This window comes from Lasioglossum baleicum, chromosome 3 (genome assembly GCF_051020765.1).
Source record: "Lasioglossum baleicum chromosome 3, iyLasBale1, whole genome shotgun sequence".
Classification (NCBI taxonomy): Eukaryota; Metazoa; Arthropoda; class Insecta; order Hymenoptera; family Halictidae; genus Lasioglossum; species Lasioglossum baleicum.
Window position 1 is genome coordinate 15,214,894 of NC_134931.1, and position 11,127 is coordinate 15,226,020.

The 11,127-nt window shown below is 42.9% G+C and overlaps 1 long non-coding RNA gene across 1 annotated transcript; it reads left to right on the forward strand.

Annotated features, from left to right (window-relative positions):
- Window positions 1–1,013: 1,013 nt before the first annotated feature.
- On the forward strand, window positions 1,014–10,878 carry LOC143207068 (uncharacterized). The gene is made up of 3 exons (XR_013008606.1): window positions 1,014–9,892; window positions 10,221–10,376; window positions 10,518–10,878. It is a non-coding gene; the product is annotated as an uncharacterized LOC143207068 (long non-coding RNA).
- The last annotated feature ends 249 nt before the right edge of the window (window positions 10,879–11,127 follow it).

Consider the following 11,127-nt stretch of genomic DNA (forward strand, 5'->3'; position numbering starts at 1 on the left):
CGAAGTGTTGCTGCACAATATGACCGTTTCACGGACGCTCCCCTGTATTCCCGGCGCGAGACCCACCATGTTATTCGTGATCCCGCCGCGCGCCGCGTCGAAATGGCCGACCGCATTTCGACGTTCTGTTTACGGAGAATCGCCGGCTGTCTCGTGAACGCGGCTCGGTCCTTTGATCCTCGTGGATACCAGACATCGATACGCCCCCGCGCGGACCGACACGACGCGAGATTTAGCTTGATTTCAGTTTATTTGACCGCATAGGATCCCGACTGTGCTCCCGAATCGATAGAAGTCTCATCATGGGGATTTTCCTGGATAGAGGAAGGAAAATGGGTTCCGGATATGTAAACTTGTTTTTCCTTTCTTTAGTCGGTTGAGAAGATATCGGCTTTTTAGGAGTTTGAGGACAGGTAATCGCTGTCTCCTTTTCGCTTAAAGAAGTAAATATTACATATATGGCTTGCACGTGTGCAAAATTTAGCTATGGAATCATCAATTACGTTTGCAGCATTTGAGATCGAATCTGCGCGGTACTACAAACCGTGTTTGTAGAGAAATTGTTTTTAGAATGAAGAGAAAGATATTTTTTGTATCGTTGGATTTGTCTTTTCAACGGATGTAGTGCTACATCAGAACAATTATGCGATGTCTAGTCGAAAATGTAAGGTACCTACGCAAAAATAAAAATACATTCATCAGATTATTATTATCGTTCTGGGCACTTCAGGTTACTGCGACTTACTTTAGGCACTTTTGGTTAGGATTCATTGTAATTGTACGTAAATGATTAAATAGGAGCGACTTGCAGTCAAGAATTGTACAATATATAATTCAGTACTTTATTAACAAATAAAAAGATACCGAACGTATTTGTATTACGACCTAATATGTGTTGTGCTAACACAGTGTACAGCTTGTCAAATCTAGCTGTGCGGCTGACCAAAACATAGGAATGGGCAAACAAATACAAATATTTCCCCTTGCCGGGGACATTCAGCCGCACAGCTAGATTTGACAAGCTGTACCAAGATGTTCCAGAATTATTTGTAGGTGCATCAGACAATTAAAGACCTAGGGTAGCTGATAAAACATGTGAACAATATAACAGCAGATTTCGAAGGACGAGTAGAAACAAGATCGTTGACACAGCGATCGAGGGCTGTGTCGGAACAATGAGGAACGCCGCGTCGCGGTCTCAAAGTTGCGACGAGAACATGATTTAACAAAGTTCTTCAGGGTAGGCCAATATCGCGCCATTAACCGTGGATAACCCAGCAGCTAGAGCTCTGGCCAATATTGAATGGTCTGTATAGGTAGTTTGCCGGAGGGGGTCGGTGGTTGGGAATACGTGGAGGCGACGCGGGGGTGATTGTGCATTAGTGGCACTATTGTGCCAGCCTCCCCTCAAATCCATATTACTCGTGTAGTAGTCAGTCAGTGTCCGTGGCTCTCTGCACATCCGTTCGTTTGGAACTACGTGTTCGAGTTGTGTATAGAGATCCGCCCCGGTTGTCGGTGTGCTCTATATGCAAACCGCCGCGTAATGAGTCCGTCAACCCCGTAACGTCGTTTGCCGCTATCCTTGCACTTAGGCGGCGGCGCTCCAGCCATTTTCCACCGAATCCACCGGGCTAGCTCCGTCTCGAATGCAAATCCGTTCTCCTGCAAACCGATCGTGCCAATGTAAATTCGCTCGCGGCTGCGATTATCGCGACTCTGTTCGGCTTCCGACTCGAACGACCTAGTCTATCTCGGCTCTTCAGGTATTCTCCGGCTTCCCTTCTTCGTACGGATCATTTGGGAACCGAAGAATCGAACTAGACTCATGCCAATCGTCGTTAACGCTACGACAAAATTATTTCTGTTTTGTTTATGATAAGAGACTGTCGTAAAGGTTGGGACACGTTTTGTTTGTTAGCTATAAAAATTTAATAGGATGAGAATTACGCAAAAAAATTTATACCGTTGCCGAATGGTATACTTGCCATTTTTGTTTGAAAAAGTATAATGATTGCGTTAACGGATAAAAAGTTATAGCCAATTTCCAAAAAGTTTGTGTCCCAACCTTTACAAAAAACGCCATTTCGAAACACAAAAAAAAACAAATTCACATCGCAGTAAGTGCACAATTCTTTTTAGACATTTAAAATTCCAACAAATTAAATATGTTTAAGCGATCAGGGTTGAAACAGTTTTAGTTGAAAAATCAATAAGAAACACAATAAAACTTTTTAGGACATATTTTTAGCCTTTGCTCGGTCTTTTTATAAGCAGAAATAAAGTTGACAGTCATGGCATTGGGGTTTTTCCAGTGTATTAATGTGGAAAAAAGCACTGTCCCAACCTTTACGACAGTCCCTCACTGAAAGAAATTTTTCGAGCATGTAACATCATAGTTGCCCAATATTGTCCCACATTTGGAAACTAGAGAGCCACTGTATCATATTACTGTATTTGCACGCTTGTTGATCAATAGTAATCGATACTGACGTTTGCATTCACACCGTAATAGAAACGTTCGTTCTGCAATGTGTAAGTATCAGTAGACCGTTTATACGTCGAGCTTGACAGTCAAATGAATTGCCTATATATGTGGTATAGACGCATGGTCACGTTTGAACCATTTCTTATGAATGGTTAAAAAGATGTTTAATCAAGTTTACGACAAAATTTTAACATGATTTACACAGGATCCATGTAACGTCTCGATGCTAGTTATAATAATTAATCAAAAATATGGGTCTAAACTTAAAAATTTAAGGTTGACCTTTATCGACCTGTTCAAGGTCATTGCAAGGTAGAATAAATAACAGTTTCCTACTGACCGCGAAGCCATACAACTTGTATCTAAAATATTCGGTCACATCGTTCACATTTTTCCAAGATATTTCCTACAATTTTAAATGGGATATAAAATAATTCTCTGCAATCCCAACCAATCGCAATTGTTTCAGAACTTTTGTTTTCACATCCTGTAGTAAACTAACTGTTCTAACTTATCAAACAGATCCAAATCGTATGGTCCAATATTAAAAAAGTTATCATCTTGAAAGTGCCGAAATCTGATGACGCTAGTGACTGTAATTCAGTACAATCACATTCCTACGAACTCAAAGTGTCGTATAACACAACTTTGAGCAAATCACAGTCGATTAAGCGGGTTGCGCAAAGTGTGCCAGCACACGCAGTGAAAAGATCGTTTTCCACTTGCAGTTTCCGCCTTCGCGTCGAGAGAAAACATTTCCATTAAGCGTGACACAACCGATGCAGTCATTATTCAAGAGAATTCGGTGAAAGCGACGTCGGCGTCGGTGTCCACGGCAACGGGGCTCGCTCGGTTCTGCGTCTTGCTCGGTTGGTCGGGTGGGATCTCGATTAATGCCGGTTATTAGCGAGCTGTCATCCAGTCGTCGTAAGGATCGCGCGTCGCGGTCCGCTTCAACAATGCCTCGTCAACGTGCGAAACGAGATGACACGACCGGGCGCGTGTGATAATTATTCCCGCGGCCGTGCGCGCTCCTATCAGAGCCGGGGGGATTGTTCGCGTGCATTCGTACAAACCCGCGACAGTTTCACCCACGCTCATCGGCATGGCACACCGACGGGTCTGTATTACTGCTGCGAGCTGGTTAGCCGGCATCAGTCGACGTCGCCGGCGTAATGTTTGGCATAGCTTGTCGCAATATGTTACACACCATCCGACGAGCGTCCCACCCCCGTTCACCATCGAATCGGGTTACTGCAAGTATCTTCTCCCCGGCCCGACCCGGCCCAGGCTACTGCACGCAATCACTGTGACCAACGACGTCCCCGTTCCTCGGCGTCCGGCTGGATCCCGCGTAATTACAAAGCGCGAAATAATTCAGGAGAACCGAGAACCTGACGGGAGAGCAACCGGGCAACGAGCTCTGGGGGAGGAACAAGCGCGACCGGCATCGCTTCAGATTCTTCGCGGAAATGTTCCTTCCTGTCAGCCGGGGGAATCTTTTTTTCATGGAATAAACAAACCGGGCCCGTGCGGAGGGTGAGACGCAGGCGCCCGTTACTTTTCAAGGCATGCCCGTGTTTGTCGAGGATGAAGATACACGCTGCGTGGGAATAAATATACTATTTGTATAGATGAGGGAAATGTGCTCGCATTGTGCCCCCTCTAATCATGGCTCTCGCATTCCCGGGCCTCGTTCAGAAAAATTGGTTCCTCTACGAACGAAGAGTCGAGCACCTCCCGTTAAGTTGTGCAGAAATTATTTTGGTTCAATTTGAATATGTGTACTTGCGCATTCTCAGCGATTGTAGATACCATTGCCATGGAACATTTTGCCGTTGTTAACTTACTGGTTTAAATAGTGAACAGGGTGGTTACTGTGCAGCCCAGGGACCCCATCGCGGTCGAAAAAATAAGAACAATTTAAATTAACAACTGAAGAAAAAATAAATCGTACAAAAATTGTTAGTACTCTCGAGTTAATTTGGGTGAATCAAGCAGGCCCCCAAATAGTGTCGACCCAGAGCCCTAAAATTAACGGTCTGCCGCTGTTGCTGCAGCATAAGATAGAAACAATGAATATAGTCACTGTGTATCATTTAATGGCTTTAATGGCTTCTTTCGTTTATTTCTCTCATTATATTTACACCAACGACTTTACGAAGAATACTTAAAGTTTCATTTTTGCACGAGAAAGATTTAAAAATTAATTCCAGGTAATAAAACTGTCGAATGTTTTTTGTTAAATTGATCATAAATAAAACAATCCACATTAGCTTGCAATTACAGATCACTAAGTTTTCCATTGATCACAATCGTACGAAAGTGATAGAGATGTAACAATTAGACGAACATTATAGTAGGGACGGAACCCTTTCAATAAAATTGTTTGGCAAGTCTAGTCACGATAACCGCAGGTTAGAAATGGGCGTTGATGATTCGTTATTCACGCGGGCGTACACAGAATTCGTTTCGTCGTCGCACAATGTTCCGCGGAACAACGGAGTGGTGTCGAACCCCGGTCAGGATACAAATATGCGTGAATACATTAGCGCGGAGTGGCCGAACAGCATCAGTCGGCGTCACTGGCCTAATGTTCTGCATAGCTTGTCGCAATATGTTACACGGCATCGAGCAGTCAGCCACCTCACCCTGTGCCAGTATCGAATCGGGTTAGCAGCGGTATCTCCGCGGCCCGTGTCTCCACCGAACTGCACACCCGATACGACGGGATGGGTTACGTCGTTGCCCCCCTGCCCCCTTGTTTAGAGGCGGCGTGGCCGGCTGTCAGCGTATGCTAATCGCGGTAATAGGGCGTACGTTGTACCCAGTGCCTCGCCGAGTCTCTGCTAATATTTCGAAATAACATTGATTCGGCCGCGCCCGTGGCTAATCGCGGCTGGCGACGCTCGAACATCTCTCCAGTGCGGCGCGGCATGGCGGTGCTTTGCTGACTAAGGGGACGCAGGGATTTCGGCATTGTCCATTACGCGCTGTCACAATTATGCTCGCCGTTCCGCCGGTAACAATGAGAAAACGTGTAGAACTATGTATGTATGTCGACCCTGTCGGCTACCGGCTATTAGAAAGTGAACGCGCCTGGAGGGGAATACCTGCGGAACCCCTGCAATTGGGACCCCCTTCCCTGATTCACTGTAATTTCGTCGCGTCGTTGTTGATCTTGGATTAAGCGGACCAACGAGGGAAACGACGAGCCGGCCTGCTACTTCGCCGAGTAAGATCTGGCAATTAAAGAATGTACTTAAAATACCCTCCCTTTCTCCGTTGTTCAAGCAAACCAACTACCGGCTTAAAATTATGGAGATTCAAATTTTCAGCAGAAGCAGAATAGAAATAACTGCGGTATACATAGGTTGAATATACAGGGTGTCCCATTCCCAGGGAAAAAATGTTTCAGTAGTTTACGACAGTATTGAAAAGGCCTATAAAGATCAACTTTAAATTTTTCAATTGTAAAAGTACCTGAAGCTACTGAATGTCCGAATTCTCGATCATTCATGTACTTCGTTGTGTAAGTTCATTCGCCTTCGAATAAACTGAAAAACCAGCTGTGACCCAACAACGTTCAGAGTTTATATCACGGGAATGGCTTATGCTACAATCACGTTCAGGTGCTTCGTTCAATGCTTCGAGAATGTCTCGATGCTAGGCATTAATAACTTAGAAATTTAAAGTTGACCTCTTCAAGGTCGTTGCAAGGTCGATTAAATAACAGCTTACTGCTGATCACCTATCTATTATTTTTATAACATACTTTGCTCCCTGGTGACAAGTTGACAATAATAAATACTTTATTAATAGTATGGTCAAATTGATAGCCAAATATTAAAGTATTTTACTGATATAAAAAGATAAAACTGCGACGTATTTCAACATAAAATAGCTTTTTTTACATTCACTGGAACGAAATGTTATAAACTGAAACAGAAGGCGGACGCAGATTAACAACTTCCCATGTTCTCAGAATACCGTGAAACTGAATGTCTATCCTTGGAAAACTGCTATAAAATATATTACGTCAAATGTATAATTCAGCTGTTGGTGGTCCACGCAAAAATTAATCTAAACAAAGAATCATTGGCTTAATAAATTCTGAAATTCTGCAATCGATGATTAAATGCAAATGTAGCTTGAGGCAACCATGTTCTCCTGATGTTATGCGAGGTAAGTCGATCGCCGGGGACTGTAATCGTAATATCCGCAATTGACTGGCACACGAGCGAAGCGGAGAAGCGAAACAAGGGTGGCTGCCAATTCGAGTATTTTTAAAAGCTTGCTCCCTAATCTGCCGGCGTGTTATTGGTTGAGCCTGAAACTGGGGTACGGAGGCGCATTAGCGCGAGGTCTCGCGCGATACATATAGGTCCCTGGGTGGTTGGTTGGCTACGGTGCCGGCGAAGATATTATAAATTCCGAGTCAAATGTAGCGTATTGTAATTTCGCCGAGATATCACTTAATGCAATCTATACAATTTGCTGCTGGAAAAATTGCCAGAGATTTTTCCGGAGTGAGTTCGGAGTTTGCTCTGGCCCCCACCTCCCAACACCACCATCGTATCCGCTCTGCGGGAATTGTTTCTGCCTGAATTGAGATAAACGGCGGCGATAAGATCGCGGGCCGGATTCACGTTAAAAATCTATAACCCACGAAGCACGCGAGACGCCGTCGCGATAAGAAGTAATTCAGGAAGATTCTCAGGGAACGAGTACTCGAAATTTCAATTTATTTTACGACGGAGCGTAGACGCAGACGACGCGCCGCGGCACGGAGAGCAACAACGGCGTGGTTCGCGAACCGCTGCCCTTGCCAGTGCACGAAGTGGAGCACGAGAGACGCACGGCCACGTGAAATTAAAAATCCTACCCTCTCGGGCCGCTCGACAAAAGAAGATGCTCCACTCGGTCGGCACCGGGAATACAGGATTACCGTCTTCCTCCTCGTCTTCGTCCTGACAAGAAAAAAATAAATACCCTGGAGCGCGAGCAGAAAAATAAGCCCTTAAAGAGGCTGATGAATTTTAAATCAGCCTACGCATTGAAATCAGGAAAACGTCTCCATTGCCAGAGGACTTTCAAACTCCCCCTCCAACTACTCCGGCCTACGTACGACCTACCCTCCACCCTCTCCTTCTCCTGTCGTTCCGTCCTCTTACTTTCAGTTTTCATCTCTTAATAATACAGAGGCACTAATACCCTGATCACATATTCCCCGGGATGAAAGGTAAATCTTGCGCTCCGGGCGGGTTATAAGGAGCACATTAATTCCATTAGAAAAGGCGTTCGTGTAGCCTTCATCCTCCTCCTCCACCTACTCCTCTCTGCCGCGTTTTTGAAGGACAAGTTCGCTCGTCGAGTCCCCCGCCCCCTCGACGGTCTACCGACCCCGTTCCCATGTTTCTTTCTCGAGGCATGGAATCCGTTTACGACCTCGCATTCGTTAGCACAATCGCAGGGCGCGTCCTTAAATCGACGCTCGCACCCGTGCTTTACGACCCTCCCGCTGGATTCAAAGAGATCCATTGTCCGCGGCCGGCTTTGATTTCGCGAACGATCGCGCGAACCGCGAACGGACGAGAACGCTCGGCCGCGTTTTCTCCTCGAACGAAGAGGATCACGCGCGCCGTTTTACGACGGGACACTCCTAATCCCATGATGGAATATTCAGCAACAGCTCGCTATAACCACGCTACCCGATATCAGGCTTCGTAAAAGTTACTATCGCGCCCGGCGGAACAACAGGATTCAAGCTGCGCGGATCCTCGCACGTTACACTAATCTCGGCCTTGTCATTTTTCAGCACAGTGCATAGTGTTGGCACGAAAAGTCGAAAAAAAATCGATTTCAAAATTTTGCGTAAGTCGTATAATTTTTACTGTCCGCCGTAATTAAAGGTAGGAGTAGCACTCATTCTTCTATGTACTCTACTTCGTCAAAAGTCAAGAAATTTTACAGCACGCTTTGCGTTCATAAACAGTCTCTGACACAATGTTTATTCATTAGCGATTTTCAAGTGTTTTAAGGTAATTGTGTAAATTCATAAATTGCAGAAGCTTTTCAAGTAGGTATACAGAGCACTTTCACGCTGATTTCATTTCGTTATCATCTAAAGTAGTATAGTTATTAGTATTTGGACACAATCAATCATTCTGTAAGTTTTATTAATCTTATGACACTCTATTGACGATCTTGTTACACTAGAAATAGAATAGAATTGTCAAATAGAAATGAGCATCAATATATATATATTTACTTATTAAAAAGTTTCGCGATCTATATATTCAGTATTAAAATAATAAATTACATCATTTTTCGACAAAAAATAAGAATCATTTTGATTTCTTAAATATTAAAATGCATTTTTGGTTTCATAATGTTATAGCTGACGTCAAGACGAATTCAACGACTTATTATATTATGACCCCCAATCCATAAATAATGCCAAAATAGTTTTTTCCGTCTTTTAAGAAGGGTCCATAGGTTATATCAGGGTGGTGCACATTCCATTTGAAAAAGGTAATAAATCAACATTTCAGAAATAGGTAAATCAACATTTGAAAGAATTAATTATTTAAAATACTTCGCCATTTTTATTTTAAATCCAAATAAATTATTTTCGTGTCATTTCTTATTTGCATTAGCTTAGCCCTTTGCCTTACAATTTAATTTCAAGGCTTTAGATTAAAACATACTATATTATTTCGTTTGACGCTATGAGCACAGATGGAATATAAAACAATTTGCATTGATTCAAGATCAATGTACGTTCATTCATACAATGTTTAGGTCGTTATTTCATACGTTAATTTATGAGGGGACGTGAGAGATAATCAAGTTTGGCATACTAAACCCATGACGTCTCTGGGACATCATTTTCAGGCAAGGGAATATAAATATAATCGAATAATCTCGTTAACTATTAGATCTAAGACATATGAAGGTCACAAAAAGTAGGTCATTCCATTTAAAGAAATCTTAAAAAGATCTTTAAAGATCTTGAAATCTTCAAAACGTCTTCGCGCGCACAAAAAGGGTTTACATCACAATATTTCCCCCTCTATAGCACACAACTTTCGTATATATCATTTTTTCATATTATTACAAGTAACGGAGATATTTAAGATGGGCAGAGTTATTGCCCCACCCTGTAGTATATTAAATTAAAGGAATGATCGTGGATCTAGACTTCAAAGAGACAGAAGCAAACGGAAGAGAGTTCCTCGGCGAAAGGAAAGAGGAAATCGCCGGCAGTCGATCAACATTCGAGTACCGGGAATCCATCGCACCAACCCCTGGGAAATCGCTTTAAACCTTTTAAATTCGAAACCCCCGAAAAAGAGGCGAGTCCTCGAAGAGCATTGAACAGTGGCGGCAACACACCCCTGGGTTAGTATACACTGGTTCCTGGTTGCCGGTTCCACGGCACATAAATATATCGTGCACGGAAGAGGGAAATCTGTTTAAAATATGTTCTCTCTCTCGCCATTTCGCCATGGTCGTTTGCCACGGGGAATAGCTAAATGCTTTTTGCGAGAAGCCATTTAAATCTTTACCTTTCGTCCTGTATATCCTTCTCCCTCCGTCCGTCCATTTGTCTTTTCCTCTTTTCTCCGATTTTCCCCCGACTTTATTCCTTAGTAGCATTTATGGTTGGCCAACGGTAGCTACAACAGTTGGGAATTACTTGGGATATAGTTACTGTTTTTGCTTACAGATTCCGAGCATAGGGCATACGACCGCCAAAGTTTATGACAATTGCCAACGAATATCCAATGTTACGTACGAAAACACTACATCGGCCCAACCAAAGTTTTCCAACATTGAAATATCGTCTTACAGACGTTAGACACGTTGCTACAACGAAGAACTTGTAAGTTATCCCACCTGACTTTTTGGTTTTCTTATTTATGAATATATAGACGTAATTTGTTACTGTTGCACAATAGTTAGCTCACGAAACTGTACCCCCGGAAACCAAAAATTTCTAATACTTTTTTATGTAATTCTGTAGATTTTGGCAAGAAGATGCTGCTCTTATTCAATCGGCCGCGCATTCGTACCTATCTACATCAGCGCATTCCTGCCAGAGGCCATCTTTTTATCTCACTACGATACACGTTGAATATTGTAATGTTTTTGGTGAAAAATAAAGAGTATTGCTTACAACAGTTAATGTGTTCTTCTTTCCCTAGCCTTGTACATGAATATTCGACAATAGCATTACATTTACATCTTCAACAATTTTGGATAAAGAAACATATTTGAAATTAGACAAAAATTAAGATTTGTATTAGGAGAATATCATAGTAAAAGTGGTGCCAGAAAGATTTCGAGCCACTTCCTTCGATATCATATTCTCCTAACAGAAAACTTCCAATCATTTTTCGACCGTCTGACTTGTCGTTGAGTTGTACTACTCAATTTTCGAAAATTTTCGACCGTCTGGCTTGTCGTTGAGTTGTACTACTGAATTTCGTGCCACCTCCTTCGATATCATGTTCTCCTAATACTTACTCAATTTTTTCGAGATTTTCGACCGTCCGACTCCTAATACAAAACTCAATTTTCGGGGTTTTCGAAAAATTTCCACAATTTTCGGATTTTTACTAGGAGAACATGAT